Source organism: Leopardus geoffroyi, chromosome D2, assembly GCF_018350155.1.
Source record: "Leopardus geoffroyi isolate Oge1 chromosome D2, O.geoffroyi_Oge1_pat1.0, whole genome shotgun sequence".
Taxonomy (NCBI): Eukaryota; Metazoa; Chordata; class Mammalia; order Carnivora; family Felidae; genus Leopardus; species Leopardus geoffroyi.
The window spans coordinates 63332056-63356279 of NC_059334.1; the positions used below are offsets into that span (position 1 = coordinate 63332056).

A 24224-nucleotide genomic window follows, 5' to 3' on the forward strand; every position below is an offset into this window, starting at 1 on the left:
GCGTAAAAGACCCTTCATGTCTTGTCCATTTAATTTTTTACTTTTTTTTTGGTCTACTTAATTTTTTCTTGCTGTTTCTCCCATCACTCCTCCTCCCACATGAAGTCCCAGGTAAATGGAAGCACTTTTCATTCTGAGAAAGCTCTGTGCCCCTCATACTTTCAGGCCTTTGTGCATTGTGTTTCTTCTGTCTTTGCAAGATCTACTCATCCTTCAAAATTCTGCTCAGATACCTCCTCTTGTGAGAAGTCCTCTTGACCAGCCCCTGGCAGGCTTGACCTTCAGGGCTCTTTCTCCTATAGTCAGCTTTGTCCGTAGTGCCAATGAAGCCCTTGTTGAAATTGCCTTGTGAAATTGTGATTGTTTGTTTGTATATCTGCCTCTTTATCCCCATTGGCAGTTCCTCGAATCATGTCTTTTAATTATCCCTGCCGCAGGGCCTTTGCATGTGCTATTGGATTTTCATGGAACACCATCATCCTGTCACTGTTCATGAAATAGGCCCCGTATCAACCCTCAGATCTCAGCTTAGATGTCACCTTGTCAGAGATGCCTGCCCTGACTCACCTTACCCCTAGATGATTATTTATTACAATACCCTGTTTTCTCTTACAATAGTTTATTAGTACTTGAAACTTATTTCTATTTTGTCAGTCTTCACCACTGGAAGATGGCACCAATGAAGGCAAGCCCCTGTTGGCTGGTTCACCATCGTGTCCCCATGTCTTGGCCCAGAGCCATTTGTGGATAAGCTGGAGAGAGGCATTTGTGGAGAGAGGCATGTGCAGCAGAAACACTGAAGGCCAGGAGAAAAGGAATTCCAGATCAGGATTCCCTAGAGGTGGTTAACAGAGAAGGGATGTGGGGCTGATTTCTCTGTAACTGTACCTTCCCATCTTGTCTGATCGGAGCACATACCTCCAGTGTGTACCATTATCATTTCTTTCCCTTTGTACATTTTAGTTTTAATACGTTTCCTTGGAATTCTTCCATTTGGTTACTGTCTAACCAACAGGAATGTCCTTGTTCTGCAAATATGTAAGGTGTTTGATGAACAGCGGCTAGAGTGCCTGGGTCAGCTCTGGGATTTGCACACCAAAGGGCTGGAGTGTCCTTTGTCCCTTGCCTGCAGGTGGGAGATTCCCTTATAAATGTGGGAGCACTCAAAAAGGCCCGTTCTTGGTGGTGAAGCCCTTCTCTGGACCCTGGAACCCCTCCAGGTAAGGGTGTGGACTTGAGGATCCGAGCATTGACTCAGAAGTCTAGTCCCTGGAGCCCCTGCTAAGAGGGTAGGCCAGCCACCCGGGGAAGGGCCCTGAGAGATTATCTGCTCAGAGCCCCATGCCTTTTTACAGGAGGAAACTATGGCTCACAGAGAAGAAATACTTTGCCCAGAGTCACAGGGTTGAAGCAGGACCAGAACCCAGGTTTTGTGTCACCTCCTCTGGGGCGCCTCACCCTCATCTAGCGAGACCCTCATGTGATGCAGGATGTTAGTTCAGAGGTGCACACTTCAGTGCCGCAGGATGCTTTATGTTTATTTTCATTGTACAAAACTAAACCTTTTCTTCTTTCACATTCCTCCTCTCCCCCCTCTTCAGCAGCATGAGAACACTGAGCAGATGAAGGCAAAATGTTAGGTTCGAGCGTAGTGGGTAGGCAACAGGTGTTTCCTAGTGATCCACGATCCAAACGAGTACCGTGGAGCCCTGGCTGCTCCTCTTGGGACCAGACAGACTGTACGGAGGGTCCCCCTCTGTCAGCAACCATCTGATGGTTTCCTTATGGAAGAGAGCAGCTACGTGTGTTCAGAGCACTTTGGTTTTCAGGTACAGATTACAAAAGGCTGTTTCTATGTAGTTAACCTTTTGAGGGGTCTGCTAGAAAACTCTTCTGCAGGCTGTTTTGGTTCAGATGTGTGATTGCAGCTGGCTCTGACCACTGCATCATTCCAGGACACTGTCGAGGGGACCGGCCTGGCCAGAAGCCTGTGGGCAGCTTGCCTGCAGGGCTGTTGCCCTCCTGACATGCAGTGAGGGATGGGGAAGGAAGGATTCCATGGCAACAAGGCTGGAGAGCCCTAGCGCCATGGTGTCATAGCAACCAAACAGAGGAATTCTATCCACATAGTGACAGGGGGACCCCTGGACCTATCAGACTCAGCTGGCCCACTGCATTAGCAACCAGGCTGTGGCCTCCTATGATGAGAGTTGGGTGGGAGGAGGGTGCGAAGGTTGGAAGAAGTTGTTTTGTGCGTGGGTTTAGAAAACTAAAAACAAAAAAAAGAAAATTATTAAGAGAAACAAATAAAGAAGGCTCTGTGGGATAAGTACCAATAAAAGAGAAAGGAATCAGGCCTGGCTTTGTATTGCATACCCTAGGAAATGTGTGTTGGTTCATCTCCCTCCTCGCTTGGGGCATTGAGTTTTCCCCGTTTCATGCCTGGTCTGGAACATTTTACCTTGGAGACAACACTCTTTGCTGGTTTTCCTCCTCTCTCTCCTAACATTGTTCTCTGTTCCTTTTGCTTACTCAAGACATGGCAGTAGGTGTTACAGTAGCAGTCATTGGCCGTTCTGTCCCTCACCGTATATGTCCGCGCTGTATGGCTTGTGATGTTTCAATGTGTGTCTGTTTTGGCTAACTAAATGGACTGTGGTACTTAACCCCTTACCCCATTGTCTGGTTTTTACTGGGCAGCGCGGACACATGCAGATATTTGTGAGTTGACCAGGACCTGGTTTGGGGTCAGGTGATTGGGTACAGGCTTTAATGTAAAAGATATCTTTTAGGGGTGCCTGGGTGGCTCAGTCAGTTAAGTGTCCGACTTTGGCTCAGGTGGTGATCTCGCGGTTTGTGAGTTCGAGCCCCGCGTCGGGCTCTGTGCTAACAGCTTGGTGCCTGGAGCCTGCTTCGGATTCTGTGTCTCCCTGTCTCTCTGCCCCTTTCCTGCTTGTGCTCTGTCTCTCTCTGTCTCTCAATAATAAAATAAACATTAAAAAAAATTGAAAGGTGTCTTTTAGCAGCCTTGCAGTCTTTCTGAGATGGGACCGTCTCAGCATGGATCTGAGCCTTCATTCTTTCTCATCAGTTGTGGAAGGGTAGGGAGAATGGAAGATATGGGAAGCCCTGGGGAGGAAAAACAGAGGGAAGCATGGACTACAGCAGGGAGGTCTGTGCCTATATCAGCAGAGAAAAGAAATGTGGTCTTTGACTTTCCAGCCATAAGTTTGGATTGTAGGCACCTCAGTGGTCAAGATGCAAAGTGTGTTTGAGGCCTTTGGGCATGATGGATCCGGTTTTCTGTGGATACACAGTGAGATCCTGTAAAGTTAGGCCATGGCTTACACTTCTCTATTCCCCATGCCATCTGCACAGGGATGGGCCCCCGTATTTGGATGCCTTGTATTTGTTGAATGATACTGTTCTTGTCCTTGTCAAGCTTACACTCTACCTAAGAAAATGGAGCATCTCTCCATGGATTACTTAATCCCGGGGACATTAATAGACTACACGTTTTCCAGTGTAAAATAAGGATTTGCTGGCTACTGCATGAATGAATGTTTGGAACATATGGGGGCAGGCATTAGAGATTTGGAGATTGGGGAAGTTAAGAAAAAAGAAAGAGATCGTGAAAACCAACCCTGGTGCTCTAGGCTGTGAAGAAAAGCATGCCTGTATCCTAGGGGACCTCAAACTTCAGTTGGGTCAGATTCATCTAGAAATCTGTTTAAATATGCAGCTTCTAGGGCCCTGCTTCAAAGATTCTGGCTCAGGAGTCCTGGGAATCTGCATTTTAAATGAGCTACCTAGGTGACTCTGCTGGAGGTCAGCTGGGGACCACACACTTAGAAACACTTAAAAACAAGGGCACTCCTCATACAGCAAAGCCTCTGTGAGCCACATGAGCTTCAAGACTTGCTCTTCTTAGGGGATTCACAGATAAGTTTAATAACAGAAAGATAGCATCTGTGGGACTGGCAGATCTGGGAGCCTTGCCTTCTCTGGTAGAGGACAAAGCACCAATGTCGTCTTTATGTTTAATTGGTGAAGCCAGGAGGTAACGGCAGGTGGCTGAGCTCCAGTGTGTGGATTGGGAAGCCCTCGCTGGGTGTGTGAGCCTCACAGGCGGGGAGGGTGAGCTCCTGTCGTTTCACGGGGGCCACACTGTGGGAGCTGTGAAATGCAGGACAGGATAGGGAATTTCGGGGGAGGATTTGCTGTTTTAGGGGTTGTCTCTAAATAGGGAAGGAAAACCATTTATAAGTCAACCTACTTCACAGAAGGTTCAGAAAAACCCAACCCATCTACCACACTTTCATTCATTCTGACTTTTCCTGCTGCAGTTGGGTTATTGGGAGGGTGCTGACGATTATATTAACCACCCTGATAGTAATAATCAAGAGCTTACACTTACTAAATGCTTTCTGTACATGCACAGTGGTAAGCACTTAATGTTCATCATCTCATTTAATCTTCACATTGACCCTGGGAGGTCTGTGCCTTTTCACTTCCCACTTAACACTGGAGGAAACTGAGGCTTCCAGAATAGAGATTTACAGCTGGTGATGGATGGATCTGAGGTTTGATTACAGCCCCTTTGTTGGAAGCATTATGCATGGAGACTGTTTGATTCAGCTTCCTTCTCTCCTCTCTTATTATCTTCTCCCGTGTGCCAAAATGTGCGTTCTCCTCCACCCAGTTTACCCTGTATAGCTTCTAGTCTTACTATGGAACATGGATAGTGGAAATGGAGTGGAATAAATGGATCTTTTAAGCATGCATGTGAAACAAAACCTTTCAGTAAACACACAGTGCAAATAGGATGAGCACAGGGTTCTGTGTAAGGTCCTTCATGGCAGAGGTGATCACAGAATAACGGGGCCTTGATTATCCATGTGGTTGTTAGCAAAGCCCTTCTTCTGTGTTTGTGACAGATCTCTTTGGCTTGATAGATTCCTTCTAGCATCAGATTCAAGACTCCCCTCGCCCCTTTTGTCTTGGTGGGCAGATGGATATGCTTATCAGCATAAAGGTCCAAATTGCAAGTGTGAGATCCAGTACCAAAAGCTACCCTTCTCTGAGTCAGGTGCCCTAAGTGGGTACTTGGTTTGGGGTGCAGCATGGCATTAGGGGAAGACTTTTGGAAGTAGATGTTCAAATCCTGCCTCTCTGTTTACCTCAGGCTAATTTCCTTGTTCACCATGGTTATTACTAGTGAATGCGGTGGATGCAGGATGAGCCTTTCTTTTCCCCAGCTGCCATGAGCGCCGGCCACTGAGTCTTTCCCCAGGAATCACCCTCAGCCTAAGACAGCTGCCTCACCCAAGGTCACACCTATTCCCTAGGGGTAGCCTGTGTCCACATCAAAGGTATAATGGCTTGGCATCTTGACCTGAGGCCGGACAATTCCAGAACTCCTGTGGATGGGTAGAGGCCTCTGTTGTGGCTGTATCATCCCTCTGTCTTCCCAGAGGGGGAGACTTCATGTCCTTCTGCCCAGGCCCCAGGCTTCATTTCTCCTTGGCCACTTGTCTTGAGCCTCTCCCCTGAAAACACCCTCCCATATGCAAATCTCTGTTTCAGAGTTCTGGGTACCCAACCTAAGACACTTCTGTTTTGTGATCGTTAAATGAGATCACTGATTCAAGTGCCTAGTGTAGTGCTTGAAAAGCAGTAGGACCTCTGTAAATGTCCCTTTCATGTTGTTAGCTTTAACATTTCATAAAATTTATAGCTATGAAATTTGAAGCCACCTTTCTGTATTTTGGAAAAATATTGAATATGCAGTCATGATCAGGGCTCAATAAATTTCAGAGAAAGTAGGAATTCTTTGGAGCTATGAAGGAAGCTTTCCTATTGATTCATGTCAAACTTCACTGTAAGAAATGTTTGGGACATTTGGATCAGCTCTGTGTAAAGGAATATTATTGGGGTAATTTTTAAAAAACATTTTACTAGAAACCATATGTTCTCTGAAGGATCTTCCCAAAGATATCTTTGCTTTTAGGAAGATATTAACCAAACTCAATCTTTTAGTGGGGAATTAATGAGGAAAGGAAGTGCTATAAATCCAGTAGGGGAAGTGGGAATGTGTTATCATCTGCATCTGCTCTTTCGATCCTCCAAATGTACGTGTCTATGTGTGTATCTCTAAGTATTTGTGGTTTCTTATTTGCTGGAACATTAGGGAACTTAGCTGATGGTCATCAGTGGGAGTGGTTAGGATATTGGAGGCTCCATTGAGAGAAGAAGGTCTAGTATATCGTTTTGACATGACCTTTTGTAGGTGATCATAACAGAAGTAGAAATAAATGGAAAGAAATTCATGCATTACTGGAATGTGTAATGCCTCTCAACACAAATTTGGTGTCCTGGAAGTAACCACTGTCATAAATTTAGCATATGTATTCCTCAGATTTTCTCTATATGTATGATTATATTCATATAGATTAATGATATATGTGTGTGCATATATGTATGTGTGTGTGTATATATGTTTTTAATGAGGTCCCATCATAAACTCTACTGTGTAACTTTTTTCCACATACTCTAATTGGACATCTTTCCAGATCTGTATATGTAAATCTCCTTCATTCTTTTTGATGTCTGTGCACAATACTCCATTGAGTGGCTGCACCCAAATTTATTTAAGACTACCATTGGTGGGAATCAAAGTTGTTTCCATATTTTCAATATAGTGAACCAAGCTGCAGTGAAAGATCCTTGTTCCTACATCCATTATACCATTTAAATAAATGACCCTCAGCTCACAGAGGGCTGGATGCACAATAGGCACCGAATCAATAATTGTTGAATTGATTTCAAGGCTCGGTGCAGCTTGAGGAGAGATTAAAAGGCCTAGCTGTGCTTAGTATGCAACCAGGCACTGAGTTTTCAGGAGACATTGACCATCAGGGATAGATTTGGACAAGAAAGAGTCTGGTGCACTGAAGTCTTTCTTGGTGAAAGTTTGTTTTGGTCTGATTGTCCAGGCCCTGGTCCTGCTAGACATTCGCTTTGATGTCACAAAGAACCTTTCCTGTATGGTGGGCTTTGCCTGTATCATGGCATTAGGATATCTGGTGTTTTCTTCCTTTACAGTTTGAGGGTATGGGCTTTGATCTGAGCACATATGCTGACGATCACACGGCTGTCACCCAAGCCAGTTTAAATGTTCACAGGTGTTCCAGGCTTTACAGATGAGAGGGCTGTTCAAAGGGAACAGGTGCATCACGCGGGTGCTGAGCCTCCAACATGTATCTTTGAAAATGATCCCCTATGAATAGTTAATTTTAAAATGCATCCAGAACACACTCTGTGACATAATAGTTGATCTATAGCCCCATTAATGCATCTAAGTGAAGGGTCTAGGTTTAGTGATGCCATTTAGCATATTCATAGTCCTGTCTGGGGTTTAATTATGTCAGCCAGGAGCCCACGCAAGCCCAGTGCACCTGATGCTGCCTGCCCCCATTGTGCTTTAGCACAGGGCAACTTTTTGAGGTGTTTTGTACTGTATTAACCTCAAGTTCAGCAAAGGAGGTTTTCATGAAGGCCACTAATTGAAGCATCCCTCCAGGAAATCATGGGCCATGCCAACCCACTATGCAACACTATCATTTTGTCTGAACCCTCCCTCATTTCCTTTGCACAACACTCTTGTGGATCAGGACAGATGCGGAACCTGAGAGTCAGAGTTTACTGGCTTATGCAAGGTCCCATTGGATCAGTGATAGGAAACCTAGGACCAAGTTTCCTGTTTTGAAGTCCTTGGACTCCTGCAAATAACAACCGTTTGGACATATCTAAGTTGTGTACATAGACCGTGTACATTGAAACACACTACTTGGAGCCCAAAATGAATTCCATGTGTTCAGATTCCTTGGTGAGAATTTCTAGGGTTTTAATTCGCTTTTGGTATTCAACAGCCCTCTTACTGCCACTCTCATGGTTCAGTCTATTGCTGACTGGTCTCCTTAGCACAGGTGCATACACACATGTATCAGCTCTCACAAATTAAATAGAAAGTCATTTAGGAGGAAAGAGGAGCGATTTCATTCTAAGGAGACTTAATTAGACCCCTTACCAAACAAATGGCTGTTGAATGCTCACCCTGCGTGACTCTGGCCTGGACACAGGGAAGGAAACCCAGCTGTGCAAAGAAGTGTTCCTATACTGAGGAGCTTCCGATCCAGTTGAGGAGATGAGAAGATGATTAAGTGACACAGGGAAGTGTGTAACCAGTTGCCCATCCATGAGCCATGGAGTTCTCTCCTTCCCTAGGATTTTGGAGGATGTGGGGTCCCTGTGGGGTGCAGGAGTCAGGGAAGCAGCATGGGTCCCTTTAGTCTCCCAACAGAAAGGTCTTAGAGACTATGTAACACTTAGATGAAGGGAATTGGATAACACTTAGATGAAAGGAATGGAGAAAGGAAGTGCATTCCAGGACCCTATGAGCTCCATGAATTTGAGGCTCAGTGAGGAAATGTCAGATACTCATAAGCAGAGGTGATGCCTCGCGTGGCTTTGGATCACGTTTGTTAGCTTCCAAGGCAACTTACAGAGTGCCTAAATCACTGATTTCTAGGACTTTTTTTGGACAGAAAAGGCCCAAGGGTATATATGTAAAAGAATGGAGGCCTGGACCACCAAAACATTTTGCAGCTGATTACTCTGGGCTTTGGCTTTAGTGTCCCTGATTACTGGGTCATCACCCCTATGTCCCCACTTTATCATTACCATCCTTGGATGTGTGGGCAGAGCTCAGGAAGGGACATCATGCTTGTGTAGGGAAGACTAGTCCTCAGGGCTCCTCCTCAAGAATATAAAACTAATCGTACATATGGATCCCTGTCCTACCAAGTATATGCCAGGTAGCAAACAGGTACAAACTCTAGAGGAGAGAGTTAGCCCTAGGCTAGGATGCCTAGTTTTGTTTCAAGTAAGAGGTGGGAATTGGCCCCTGGAGACAGGCTGGGATTGGATGGCTGGATATATGAATGGGATATGGGTGGGAAGACCATTCTGGGCCAAGAGAACCACCTGAACAAATCCTGGGGCAGCAATGTGATGGTCTTTCTGGGAAAGAGCGAGCCAGTGTTTCTGGAGGGTAGGGTACTTGTGGGATCTTAGGAGGAGGAGAAAGTCACTGTAATATGGGAGTCTTTAATATCAGTTTAAAAGATTTAAGAATTTGGGTACAAAGTATTAAAAGGTATAATCAGGAAAAATAGATAAAAAGATAACCAGGAAACTCTTGCTTGGCAAAACATAATAGGAGCTAACAGATTTTTAAAATATGCCAGATTTTAAAAGATGGATGATTTACAGTTACTCATCAGGATAATTGCATCTGGATGCAATGTGAGCTTTATTCTAGAAATAATATATTCCAAGATTCTTAGAAATTTTCTCACCCAATGCTAAATAAAAATGTAATAAATAACCATTCAAGAGGCTGTTGACATATTGCAAACATAACATGTCACGGAACAGAACGGAGTCAGAGCACTGCCTAAGGCCATGCTTCAGATGAGTGAGTGCTTGGGCAGGTGCTAAGCTGTGATTTTAGGGGTGGGATGGGTTGCCATGAGCCTCCCACATTCTGTCACTTGACCACTCCGTGAAGCTAAATGAGATGGCTTGAGATGTGCATTCACTGTACTGGTAAGGAAGCTTTGGGTGGCAAGTGACAGAAGCTAAACTCAAACTGGTTTAAGCCCAAATGTTTAACCAAACTAAAAAATTAACCAAAACTCAACTAAGATGTCTGGAGTGGATGTAGCTTCAGTTGTGGCAGGACCTAGAGGCTCAGTGTGGTTAAGAGTCTGTCTTTTTCTCTCCTGCTTCCAACTCTACTTTCCTCCTGGTCAGCTTCCTTTTCAAGCAGGCACTCTCCATGTGGTGGGTAAGATGGCCATTCAGAGCTTGCACTGATGACAAGAGAGTCAGTCTCTCTTCTCCTTTCCCTCCTCCTCCTCCTCTCCCTTTCATTATTTTTCTTTCTGAAAAAGTTGTTCCTACTTGATTCCTGTGTTCACCCCAACACTGGGCTAATTACCGGTCAGCTTGAGGAGACAGCACTCTCTGATTGAGAGCACTGCTCAGCAGGATAAAATGGAGGGGATAAAATGAAGAAGCAGTTTCCCAAAGGTGTGGGTATAGACCAGATCAGAGAGAGAGTGAGAGAGAGCGGCTCGGATCAGGGTGATACCAGCTGATGCTTGCTGTCCTGGGGTGGGGCCCTGTGGTCCTACGGCCTTAGATGCTCTCTGATCCACACCACCAGCCCCATACCTGGAACAAAAGCAGGGACTTTTCTTAGCCTGAACTGCAGTGAAGGATGTGGGTATCAAAGGCAGGGACCTATTGGATCACATAGTCAACTGCAATCCAAGCTTTTTTGCTGGACAAAGTGACTAAACTCTTTGAATTTCCACCTGAAATTGTAGAAAAAGCTACTCATACTGATAGAAAGTAATAATTGCTTAGAGGATGAAGATTTGAAGGTTTTCTCTTAGAGATTACCAGAATTTAATCTATGAAGAGTTTTCCATCGTGTGTTGCCATATTTGGAATAAGGCTTTGTAGTAGATGAGTTAATAGGCCATTTGCTTGTGACACCCTGGTTTTGTTCTCCTCTGTCATATTTATATTTACTGAGCCCCACCTCCCTGGAGGACAGTCTGAGCTTGGAGAACGTACATGTAATGTTTAGCCTGTCCCTGTGAGGGGCTCTTAAAAAGCTCACAGCAAATGCTGTTTTGTGCATCCTTTTCACATCACTGGTTTGGAGGAGGGAGATGAGGGGTAGGAGATGGATATGATTTTCTCCATTTGGTTAGGAAAGTGAAACATAGGGAGGGTTAAGAAATTTGCAAGGGAATATTAGTGGCAAAGCCTAAAGATAGAACATGGCACTCCTCATTTGAAATCTGTTTTCCTAACAATCGGGCGCCGTCTTTTCTGATTCCGATATGCTGTTTCCTTTCAAAAGAGTAGCACCTTGAGCATTCAGTTTCACGGGAGAGTCCTTTCAGATCCATTGGTGAGCCCAAAAGATAATAGCCAAGAAATCATTTAATGAGATCTGGACCATTTTATAAGGCATGCTGAGTTTCCATTTATTTGTAGTGCTGCATTCAATATGCACTTCTCTGATTTTTCTTTTAAAATAAAGTAAGAAAAAGTTTGTTTTCTGTAGTTTTTCTAATGATTGCTAATCCTAAATGCACTGGTAATGAAGGGAGTGGATATCTAGTTCAAAAGTTCAGGCAAGAGTAGATATTATTGACAACAGGCTTCTAAGCAGGTATCAAATGCTGAAGTAATTGGTTTGTGATCTATCTATCTATCTATCTATCTATATATATATTTGTGTGTGTGTGTGTGTGTGTGTGTGTGTGTGTGTGTGTGTTGGGTGGAAAATGATCTTTCCCACCTCATTGAACATGAGTAGTACTTTGTTTCATTTCCGCTGCTGCTGCCCTTGTTGTTGTTAAGTGAGCTAAGTGAATCTAATATGCCAGGAGTTGGCAAACTCTTTTTGTAAAGGGACATAGGGTGCTTTTGTGGGCCATAGGGTGAATTACTCGATTCTGCTGTTATAGTGTAAAGCTGCCATGTGCAAATATGTACATGGATGGGTGAACCTATGCTCTAATAAAGCTTTATTTACAAGAACAGATGGGGGGCCAGATTTGGCCCATGGACAGTAGTTTGTAGACCATTGGTGTGCATGGTCTGCTGGAGTCTACGTGGGTTCCTCCACCTGAGCACACCTGAAGCACAACTGTGTTTTCACAGTGTTCCTGCAGTCTCCATCCTCCTCGCTTCCTGTTTCCTGCGCAAGTGTGTTATAGGATTCAATTTCAAGTGGTGTTTCCAAAAGCCCCTTTTCTAGTGGCTGCGTTTCCATCTTGAGGGCACTGGACCTTGGACTGGACTCAGGGGCCTGATCTTAGCTCTGCAGAAGCAAAGAAAAATCTTTCTGCTTAATGCTGGAGTTCGGATACATCCTCTAGCAAAATGACACTCAACAAATGTTGATGAGTCCTAGGCTGAGTGACCCTGAGCAAACTACCTAACCTTAATGAGTTTACTGTCAACCGTAAGAATATCCACCTTTCTGTCCTCATGGGGCTGATGTAAGGATTACCCGTTCATCCCATTTTTCTTTATTAAGCACCTACTTTCTGCCATTGCTTTGGCTAGGCACTGGGGATATACTGGTGAACAAAACACTTACCAAGGTTACCTTCAAGGGTTCAAATTAATATTAAAGGAGATAAAACTTCAAATTGATTGATTATACAAAGATTTAAATTTTCCTGATCCTTTTAAACCAAAATTATGCCAAAGACCAAGGGAGATATTTGGTTCCTTATTTAGAAGGTGAACTGTAATGAAAGCCAGTGGGAGGGTAGTTTAGGTAGAATGATAAGGATTGGGGGTGAGGGCAGGGAGAAAATGAAAACAAAATGTGTTAGAGTGGCCTGATGGAGCTGCTTCCTACCAGAGTTCCCTTCTGAAAGAAATCAAAGAGATTTTTCAACTCCATCTGGTCTCTAAACCTAAGGAGATTACCATTAAAGTCAGCTAGTGGAGGGTAAAAATAAGAGTGTAGGAGGATTCATTTTGAAACGTTGTCAGCAACCAGCTGGAAAAAAAATAGCAGTTACTGTGATTACTAGGAAATTTCTTGGAAGGTGTAGAGGTGTTTATCAGGTAATCTAATCTGTCACCCATTTCAGTGGCATTCGGGTGGTTGGATAAGCATTTCAGTTTAGAAGGAAATAGCACCAAACAAGAGAGAAAAGAACATGGTTATTTTCAACTCTGGGTCATCTTGGGCAGCGTGGATTTCTTGTCAATCAGATCTGATAGCCTGTTCCAGTTCACTATTGTGAGATTTTCTGAGGAATAACTTTGGGCCCTGCATGGGGTTGGAAAATGGGGGTGAGGTAGACATGGGGGTAGGTACCAAAGCACAGGCAGACCCTGGTTTTAGCCTTCTGAGGATCTGCTTTCTGGAGAGTGTGTGTGAAGAGGCTATGGAAAGCGTGATGGGCCACCTTCCACCTAAAGCAGCAAGGAAGTATGTCTCATGAGCGCCGATCTCAGCATGGTACCTGGCAAACCACGGGTGTGCAAATCATTGTGGAAAGAATGCCACTGTATGTTTGGTGTTCAGTCACAGCAACTCATTTGGAGACTCACAGATGCACCTTGTGCCTTTATAGTCGTGGCTCTGTGTGCTTGGAATACCCTTCACCCCAACTTTGCCATGCTAGCTCTTTCTTCTTCTTCAAGACTCTGTGCACATTTCTTCTCCCTGAAGGTTTCTTTTCTCTTTCCCCTTTCCCGCCTCCTCCACCACAAGCCTGGTTCAGATATTCTTACTTACCCCCCTGCCTCTATCTTCCCATTCCACGTGCCTCTGTTACAGCCTGTGACTCACTGGATTGTGGTTGTTAATATCTTACAGTGGAGACCAGTTGCTGGTACTTGAAAAATGTGTGTGAAATTTGCAGAGTCGTTAAAAAAGTACACACAGAGCCTGAACATATTATTTTAACGTAACACCGAGAGATGTATGTTTATTTACCCATTTTTTATTTTTTTAAATGTTTATTTTTGAGAGAGAGAGAGAGAGAGAGAGAGTGCAAGTGGGGGAGGGGCAGAGAGAGGGGTACACAGGATCCAAAGCAGGCTCTACACTGACAGCAGAGAGACCGATGCAGGGTTTGAACTCATGAACTGTGAGATCAAGACCTGAGCAGAAGTCAGACGCTTAACTGAGCCACGCAGGTGCCCCTGTTTACCCATTAAAAAAAAAATTTTTAATGTTTATTTATTTTTGAGAGAGATAGAGACCCAGTGCAAGTGAGGGAGGGGCAGAGAGAGAGGGAGACACAGAATCTGAAGCAGGCTCCAGGCTCCGAGCTGTCAGCACAGAGCCTAAGGTGGTGCTCAAACCCATGAACTGTGAGATCATGACCTGAGCCGAAGTCGGATGCTCAACGACTGAGCTACCCACGTGCAGTCTATATTTAAAATACAGACAGGCTCTAGGTCTTTTCTTTGCATGTTGGTCTACTGATTAGCCTTCTAGGTCTTGGGGCTTGTTTAAATCACACCTGTAACACATCATCTCTACTTTCCAGTTCCTGATTTTTTTTTTTCATGGAGTAAGAAGACATCGGGAAAACAATTAAAAGATTCTGGGTCTTCCCTACACCCAGTATTTTATACTTTTCCTGTTCACAGCTAACTTAACCACATGTTTTAATGACTCACCTTTATTATCAGCTCTTTGCAAAACATTCAAGTAAGCTTTTATAGAAACATGGATTTTTTTTGTCTTCATCTTCTGTTGATTTACACACTGTTTAATTATCAGAACAAGTATGACAGCTATACATAGTTTGGAGAATAAATGCAATTAGCTGTCATTAACGCATAATGCAGCTGCGGGGAGAAGTAATGCTTGGGTGTACAAGACTGGGGTAACATGTGACTCAGTTGGTAGGACTCGAGTGAGGTGGGCATCAGAAGCAAGGAGAGAATCAGTTAATCCAGCAGGTCGGTTAAGCAAAGTTCCGTTTAGGGAGCATGTTCTTGATTGAGCTAGTATGGTACCTGTTCAAGCAGGTGTTCAATAATTTGTTAAATGGATACATGAACGGTCCAGTAAGTGAAGGAGAGAATTTTGGGGGATACCACTTTTATAGGCCACTGGTATTTGAACTCATAATTGGCCATCTCTATCTTATAAGGAGTGCTGAACCCATATCAAAAGGCTAGAACTTTTCCCACCATCTTTGAAATGAAGAGGCGAAGAGAAATTTCTCTCCAACAAACAAGGCACAGATTTTGGGGGGAGCCTGCAAGCTGGCTCCCCAAGCCCCTGCCCCACCTTTTAACACAACTGCTGTCTTGCTGATGAATTAAGTGTCTCCCATGGTCCCTGGATACTGTGTCTGCCCTTACCTCTTATTTCAGCCCCTTCTACTTTGGCTCTGAAACCTGTGAAATGTTCAGGGACTGGAGTTTCTAGAGAGATATACCACCAAAGGAAACCATTTGTATTAAAAGTCTCTGTGTTGTAAACCCTTTTAATGAATCTGGTTTCACTGCAGCGTATGGAACATGAGCTGGCGAGGGAGGCTGCGTACACATCAGGGCCCCATTTCTGATATAGTCCCACTTCCCTGTGGATGTTTTACCTTACCTGTAAGGAGACACTGACAAGAAGCTTATGTATATAAGCTACACACACACACACACACACACCCCACATAAAATTATTTTCCCCCTAAACATGAAACAGGTAAGTCTGAGTACATGGAAGATTGGTATAGATGTAGGGTCACCTCTTGAAAACCAAGGATCATGGAGAGACACAGACTGAAGCTTTTAGTGTGTGTGTGTGTGTGTGTGTGTGTGTGTGTGTGTGTGTAGTGGTTAAATTAATAGAAGCAAAATCTGTCTGAGTCATAGCATAGGTAGGACACTCTGTGGCTTATCCACAAAACGGAGTGGAATGAGTTAGATCCAAGAAGCAGAAAAATGTGGGGATGTGGTGGCTAAGGGTGTATCTCCTAGTTTCAGAGAGTTCTGGGTTCAAGCTCTAGCTCTCTGCTTGCTCACTATGTGGCTAGGTCATTTAGCTTATAGCTTTGCGTTTTAGTCTATCGAAAAGAGAATGATCGCTCTTCACAGAACTGGTGGGATTATTGGATTTTTATACGGAAAGTAATTCACACAATGCCTGCTCCACAGTAAAACACTTAAAAATGTGATATTCTTATAAAAATTAGTTGTATCTGGAGACAGGACAATTTTGTCCTGCTATCAGGGCACTTTTTTGGGCTACTTGGGATCAGGAGACCTTTAATGAACTAGACCCTCTCTGATGAACACTGTGTAGTACAAAGTATAATCTAGACATTTTGAAGGTGGAAGGTCAAATAAGTAGATTTCAAGATTGCATGATACAGATTTTCAATATAATAGGAGAGCTAATAATATCCATAGAGAAGGACAGAATTGCATTCAAAGAAAATATATAAATGAGTATCACTGATGAGCTGCCATCCCATGCCAGGGTCAAGATACCTTGGTCAGTTTGTTTCCTCTGCTTTTAATCTCTGATATTCTTAACTCAGGCAGGGGCTGAGAGCTGGCAAGAATGTATCTGCTTCATGTCTATTTCAGAAACCAGAATAGAATGCCTGTTGCTTCCCCTCCCCCCCCACCCCCCCAGTCCGATGCAAGCCTGTTCTTTATCCCTTATATCAGGAAAGATTCACCTATGACCGTCTTGAGACCTAATGTCAGATACACTCGGGATGCAGTTCTTTTATTGCTGAGAAGATTGGGACTTTACACGTGAGAGAGGTTGAGATGAATGAGTTCCCATTGTATTTATAGAAACTCAGTGCAATATCTCCCAAGGTATAAATAGAACAATGGAGTGTTGACAAAGGAGCTGGTTTTCTGTAACTGTGGAAAACCTGCAATTATTCCTGGAACTATACTCATTGTTTATCTGCATCTGAATTTTAATAAACAGGGCTCTTGCTGCTTATTCATGAATTTTCAAATGGAAATATATCTCCCATTATTATCCCCTTCTTGTGAGTCAGGCCCCATCTTGCAAATTTGCAGCTGAGTAAATATACGGAACATTAGCAGCAATTAGATAATTGGTGCCCTGGATAAACCCACCCGCAGCTGTGAATGAATATGGACTGTACCAGTGTCACCTGGTGCGGCTTCCTGATGGCACTGCATGCCACCACAGCCTTGCAATTAAGTATAGACGTTTACCAGCCCGTGCCCTGGCCCTCCTTCCTCCTGAGAGACCCAAGGTAGCAAAATAAGGGAGGTTCCTCATTGTCCATGTGAATCACTGTACAATGAAAGAGTAGATGCTAGAGACTTAGTTAAAAAAAAAAAAAAAAGAGTAGGTTCATTTATCTTCGCTTGACTGTTTGGTAAATTGCTGGTGGTAACTTGTTTGCTGCATGCAGACAACAAAAATTCATGCTTGCGTTCTGGGTTGAGGAGAAAGGAAGTTGGGTTGTAACTCCTGTCTTTCTGTAAATCTCCCCAAACTTGAAGCTTTGAGCTGGTCATTTTTTCCCACCCCATCATTGTTTGGGACTCTGACATTGATTTGGGTTTCCTTCCAGCAGGTCATATTTTCCTGTCTCTTCCCTTGAGATTCTATTCCTCCTAGGCTGAACCGGATGCCTTTTCTAGCGCATTCTTTACTCCTGCCCCTCGGGCAATCACATAGCCCTTTTGAGGTAGCTAATCTTTTAAAAAATTTTAACGTATTTTTAATTGCTAGCGACTCCAGGGACACAGTAACGTTACAAAAGGGAGAGTGGCAAGACGGCTTCACCATCGCGTCTTATCACTCTGATGAGGCTCATTCCAGCCCAGTGGAGCTCACCCCCTCGCCCTCCTCTGTCCCGCCTTGTCTCGTCTGCCGCCTCACTTTTGCTTTTGGTTTGAGAGCAATGCTGTCTAGACCTCCAGTCTCTCATTCTTGTTCTGCAGGCTAGCACCTCCCACCCCCATGCTTTCCCAAGTCACTGCTTTCCTTGTGTATGCATACACCTTCTGCGTGTTTAGAAGGAGGCGGCTGCTGTGGGATTTGGAGATAGCAGGGTAGTGGGGAGATTTGGGCTGGGTGTCTGGGCCTATGAATGAGTCACGTGGAATTCATTCATCTCCTGGGGATCATTCCAGGCCATCTCACTCTGTCCCAGCTTAGAACAGGAATGCCATATGGGTCTTGAACAGAACGGCTGGGAGGAAAGCCCTGGGAGAAGCAGCAGTCCTGGCGAGACTTCTTGCCAGCCCTGCTCTGCGTTTTCATGTGTACCGTCCTCCTTTATAAACTTGGGGCACATTCTCTGTCTTCTGTGTTTATTTTTGCCACGGTTTTCTTCACATGGCCAATATTTGACATCATTAATATTATGACGAAAGCTATTTCCCGTGTGGAGCGCCTACCCTGCTTTACGTATGATTATATGTTATTTCCACAATCCGTGAGATTAATTTTATTAACCCTATTTTATAGATGAGCAACTGAGAGTTCAGAGAGGTTAGTAAACATCTCAAGGTCACACAGCTAGGAAGTGGCAGGGAGGAATCGAAACCCAGGCTCATCTAATTTCAAAGCCCCTGTTCTCAAACACTGTGTTGATGGCAGGACTCCAGTCCTTTGGGGCTACAGTTAATGTGTGAATTCTCTGCTTGACAGAGAGATGTGAACTGTATAGTCTGCATTTTAGTTCCTTAAATCATTTGTCCATTTGGGAGAAGACATTAAAAACACAGACTCAGGCAGCAGTGCTTGGTGATGGTGTGTGAGTGTGTGTGAGTGTGTGTGTGTGTGTGTGTGTGTGTGTGTGTGTGTATGTGTGTGTCTTATACCTTGGCTGAATTTTCCCTTCCAGCTAGAAACTAGTTTTCCCAATACTCTCCTCTGGGTTCTCACTGCTGCCAACACATCAGATGCATCAACCACCTGAAACTGGGCTGCAGGGGTAGAATTTATTTGCAGACGTTTTAATTTCCCTGGTGATAAGCAAATTAATTTTGTTGCAACTCTTTAACATTCTAATTGAATGATGGAATGTTTCTGAGTGTGTTTTCCAGATAAAAGGCCGTCAAAGTCTTACCATCCACCAGAAAGAACAGGGTTGGGACCTGGGTGTACAGTTTTCCTTTGCCCGACAGCTCAGCCCAGCCCAGCTCAGCCCGTCCTCCGGGCTTGAGAAAAGCCTTTTGGCAGAAGGGTGTCAGCTCTGTAATCCAGCCACACGGCTGGCGGTCACCTCTGCTGGGGGAAGACCTTTACTTCGTTCATTTATCAGGTATTTCTTGAGTGCTTATTAATGTATGTAACAGACACTGTTCTAGGCTCAGTGGTGAACAGAACAGACAAGGATCTCTGCCTTTTTTGGGGGGGAGGAAGCAGATGATAAACTAATGAACAAGCATCCCAAATCATCCTATGAAGAAAAGCAAAACAGGATAACGGATACATAATGTTGAGGGAGCTGTTCCGGAGGACACCCCTCAGGAGACCAGGGAATGAAGTGAGGAAGGACATTGCAGCCGGGGGGAACAGCAAATCTGAGAGTTTATGTTTGTCGCTAGACCAAATTACCACGCCCCTACCCTATTGAGAGCAGTGATTTGACCTGAATTGGACCTTGTGTAGCACCTCTTTCTTGTGGCTCCTAGAGGCCTCTTCCAGGGCAGCTCCTTTGGAGTTTGCTTATAACACCTGTGTCTCTCATTTGTTGGGAAGTCTGTTGAAGAAGTAAATAGCATCACCACAAAAAGGCTGTATATGTATGTGAAGCATAAGGCTGTGGTGACGGTAACACGGGTTCACACTTTCTGCCTCTCTTGGCTAAGAAACACTATGTATGGGGAGATGGAACCTGACAATGATGGGAAATTAGGTGGAATGATCACCAGGATCATTCACTGCACATGTTTGTCATTTTCTATTATGCGCAAGAGCCTGTGGGATGGGGTGGGACTGCTTTGGTTTTCATGTTCCTTCAGCAATAATTTTCTATTATTATTATTATTATTAATTTTTTAAACAAAGACTAGCTGTCATTATTGGGCGCTTACAATATGGTAGATGCTTTTCTAAATACTTCATAAGGATTAACTAATCGTCACAATAAGCCTAAGAAATAGGTTCTTTTTATTGTCCACATTTTATGATTGAGAAAACAGAAGCACAGAGAAGTTGGTAATTTTCCTGGGGTTTCCCAGTGCCTAAGTATCTTGTCCAGGTTTCAAACCTGGCTAGTCTGAGTGGACATATCTAGCTAACTGTGGGCCAGACGCTGTGGTAAGGGCTGTAAGCTAAGTGCTCCTATCATCCTCATATGAGAAGACAGGCCCAGAGAGATCACACATCTTACTCAAGCTTACATAGTTGTGTCATCGTGTAGAGGCCAGAATCTAACGTGGGTCTTTCTGACCCCAAGGCTGTGCTGTTAATGCCTCGGCCCAGCTGCCCCTCCCACGGCCACACTCACTTTCTGGGGAGCAGAAAGGATCAAGGCTGGTGCCAGCCTGGTGTAGTTTGCCAGCACCAAGCTGTGCCCCCTCTTCAGCCTGGCATTTTCTCAGGAGTTAGGATCTGGGAGAGAACCAGCATCTGGAGATGATGGTGGAGTTGCACTGGAAGGAGTTTGGGAAGCATCACCGGCTGCTGAGTTCAGGGACTCTTTTTTCAGCCTGGGCCTCTAGGTTTGGCTCTGGGACGTCTTGAGGATAGTTCAGAGATGGGGGTGTTTGAGCTGAGGGGGGACCCTGCGAGTTCTGTGGGCAGCAGGTGCCAAGGGAAGCAGGAGGTTGCCAGCCACACTGGCTTACCCCGCTTTCCCATGCTGCCTATGATGCTCCTGTGGTGCAGCTCAAGTAGCCCAGCTGCCATTGGTAGGTTTTCATCCTTCCTGAGATGCATCTCCAGCTCCTGGAAGTTCCTCCAACCTTCCTTCTTTTGTGATTCTTCCCACAGTAGCAACAATGAAACAAGAGTAACAGATTTCAGTAGTACTTCCCACTTACCAAAGAGGAAGAAGCCGGGCTTCAGAGAGGTTCTCGTCTTGCCAGAAGCCACATAGCCAGTAACTGTGCCCGAATCCAATCCTAGTTCCTTGACTCTTCCCCACTCTGCCACGCCGCCTCTCCAGATCATTTCCTAATTAGTCTATTTAATGGCTCTCTGTCAAGCTGGCTTCAGTTTCTCTTGCAAAGACAAGCCTGAATGAAATCAAATGATTTTACCGCTGAATGAAAACATTTGCACGATGCTGTTTTCTAGGCCATCCTCACATATGGTTCTCTTGGCTCAGGAAGCCAGTGCAGGTTTGGGGCGGGCTGCAGTGGCTGAGGAGGGACAGGACACCCTCCTTGTCACAGGTGAGCCAGTTAGCGATTGTGAGCCTGGCAGATATCTCCCTGCACGGTGGGTGGGTCCAGGGGGAGGAAGGAGACCGAGAAGCTTCCGTGGTGTTTGTGGTGCCCCCCTCTGTCTGAGAAGATGCCCATAGCTGAAGGATGGCTTGCTGCCTTATTCGTCCCGACCCTGTGACCCTCTTTCCCGTGGTCTTGGCCCCTGAATAATCTAAAAGATCACAAAGGCCTGAACTGGTTTATACACAACAAAAATACGCACACGCCAATGTGTGGTGGTGATGTGGCAGTTAATAAAACAGCGAAGTCCCTGCCTCCCGGAGCTTACTTTCTAGTGGGGGAGAGTCAAGAAAATAGATTACACAACACGTTAGCAAGTGCTAAGTGCTGTGGAGAGCGAGTGTAGGACGTGCTGTGGGTGGAACAGCTGTGTCCCCTCGTCTCAGCTCAGCCCCCTCCCCACACAACGTGGTCATCATCATCCCAATTGCAGGTGGGGTGATGGGGACAAGGAAGGAACCCCAGCCCTCCTCAGCCTTCCCCAAATCTCAGGAAAAACTGTCCACTTTCACTGTGGGTCCTTTTCCATGGGATTGCTTCCTATTTTTTCCATAGCTCCTGGCTTCCTGTTAGCAGTAGGTTTGTTGGGTAGATATTCTTCTGGACATTCCCCACTATGTCCAGTTTGCTGTTTTTATCATAAATGGGTGTTGGGTTTTCTGCACTGATGGATACTATCGTGTGGTTTGACTTTTTAAGTCTATTAATGTGATGATGACTTAGGTCCATTGATTTTCAAATGTTGAACCGGCCTTGCATACCGGCAACAATCCCATTTGGTCTTGTTGTATAATTCTTTTTATATATTGTTGATTTGCTAATATTTGTTGAGGATTTTTACATCTATGTTCACGAGAGATATTTGTCTGTGGTTTTCTTGAAATTTTTTTTTCTGGTTTTGGTATTAGGATAAATTTTGGTCCCATAGAATGAGTTAGCAAATGTGCTCTCTGCTTCTGCCTTCTGGTGTTATTTCTGCCCTAAATGATGGTAGGACTCAGGGATGAAACCAAATGGACCTGGTGATTTCTCTCTCTCTTTTTTTTGAAGATTATTGATTCTGTTTCTTTAATAGATACAGAGCTCTTTAGGGTATCTCTTTCTCCTGGTGTCAGTTTTGGTAGTTTGTGCCTTTCAAGGAACTGGTCCGTATTATCTAAAGTGCTAAATTTATGGATATTTATTTGTTATCTTTTTAATATCAGTGGGGTCACTAGTGATAATTACTCTTTCATTTCTAATATTGGTGTTTGTGTCTTTTCTTTTTTTCTTGGCTCTCCTCACTGGAAGTTTGTCAATTTATTGATCTTTTCAATTAATTTTAGTTCATTTTTCTCTGTTGTTTTCCTGGCTTCAAGTTCATTGACTTCTTTCATTTTTCTTATTTCTTTGCTTCTGGCTTGAATTTCTCTTCTTCCTCTAGTTTCCTAGGGTGGAAGCTTAGGTTATTGATCTTAGATCTTTATTATTTTTCGATAATATGCATTTAATATGCTGTAAATGTTATATACTTTTGAGCACTGCTTTTGCCGGATCTGATGACTTTTGATAAGTTGCCTTTTAATTTTGATGGCGTTCAAAATATTAAAAAAATTCCCTTGAAACTTCATTTTTATCCAGTGTTATTTAACATAGAAAGGTGTTGTTTAATTTCCAAATACTGGGGTATTTCACAGCTCATCTTTTTGTTTTTGATTTCTAGTCTAATTCCATTGTCGTCTGAGAATATACTTTGTAGGATTTCTGTTCTTTTAAACTTGATAAGATGTGTTTGTTCAGAATGTGATCCCTCTTGGACAAATTCCTTGCCACCTTGGGAAGGATGGGCATTCTGCTGTTAGATGGAGTGTGATGTCTGTTTTAGACGTAAGCCAAAACTCCAGGGTTCTTCACCTTTTCCTCCCAGCCCAGAAGATGGTGCCTTTCCAGAAGGGAAGCTTTTGGAATAGCTGAGAGTTATACTAGGGTAACCTTAGTCAGGCAAGCGACCAGGTCATAGGCAGCATGAGGAGGGCCAGAGGCGATACGATGGGAGAGCAAGGGATCATAGGCTAAGTTAAATAGGGGTCAGGGCAGGAGAGACCAGTATATAATGAAGCTCGTCCTGTGTTCTTACACCTATGCTTGGTACTTTACACATATTATTTGGTGCAATCTACACCAGTGCTCTTGAAAGTGGGGTATATCCAGGGAGTGGACAAGGTTGGGTCCATTGAGTGTTTGGAAGAAAATAGTAGATCCTCTATTTTTATTTTTGAACCTCTTCCTTTTACTATTTCTGCTTTGGGGTGTATTTTTAAATGTATGTCACACACCAGTGCAGGGCTACGAAGTAGATGGAGACTGGCTCTCACCACTGCCACGGCTGAAACCCTGGTCTGAGCGATCGTGATCTCTGGTTAGGATTATTTCAGTAGCCTCAGATCCAGCGTTCTAATTTCTGCCCTTCCCACTGTGTGTTCACACCAGGTAACACTCTTACACATAAGTCAGTGTCCCCCTGCCTCACTCAGCATCCCCAGCTCTGTCTCATTTCAAGCCAACTCCAAAGCCCTTACCGTGGACCTTGTCCCCTGTTGCTCATCTCACTCACAGCCACCCAGGTACAAGGTTCTTGCTGCTCCTGCCTCACGGCTTTTGCTGTGCTGTGCCCTCTGGCTGGGTGCTCTTCCCCAAGCCTGCTTGACCTGCTTTCTCGGTTTTAAGTCCTTTAAATTTGCACTCACTGCATTTCTTAGTCCTCCTCTCTGCTTTATTTTCCCTTCCCCAAATTTATAATTGTCAGGTGTATAATTTATTTGTTCATTTGTTTACTGATAATCTTCCTCCAGCTAGAATTTAAAATGTACAAGGTCAAGGTTTTGGTCCATTTTGGTAATGCTCTGTCTTCTAGTTTCAACACATACATAGAAGGTTCTTAGTAAATACCTGTTGAATACATGAAACAGTATTTCAGGGGGTGTTAAATTTTGTTGACTGTTGGGTACAGAGTGAAAACCTATATCCTCAGAGAAGGGAGGGAAGCAGAGCTGAGTTTTGAATCCACGGTTTTCTGATGCCAAAGCCCACACTTCCCCAAGTTGCTTTTCAGGAAGAGAGGGCAGGGCAGAAAGAGAGAGAGACAGAGACAGATACAGAGAGAGAGAGAGAGAGAGAGAGAGAGAGAGTAATGGAGGAAGGGAAAGAGG

General features: G+C 44.3%; 1 protein-coding gene across 2 annotated transcripts in view; it reads left to right on the forward strand.

Annotated features, from left to right (window-relative positions):
• Positions 1–24224, forward strand: part of SORCS3 (sortilin related VPS10 domain containing receptor 3) — a 593451-nt gene that overhangs the window by 42635 nt on the left and 526592 nt on the right. The window lies entirely within an intron of this gene.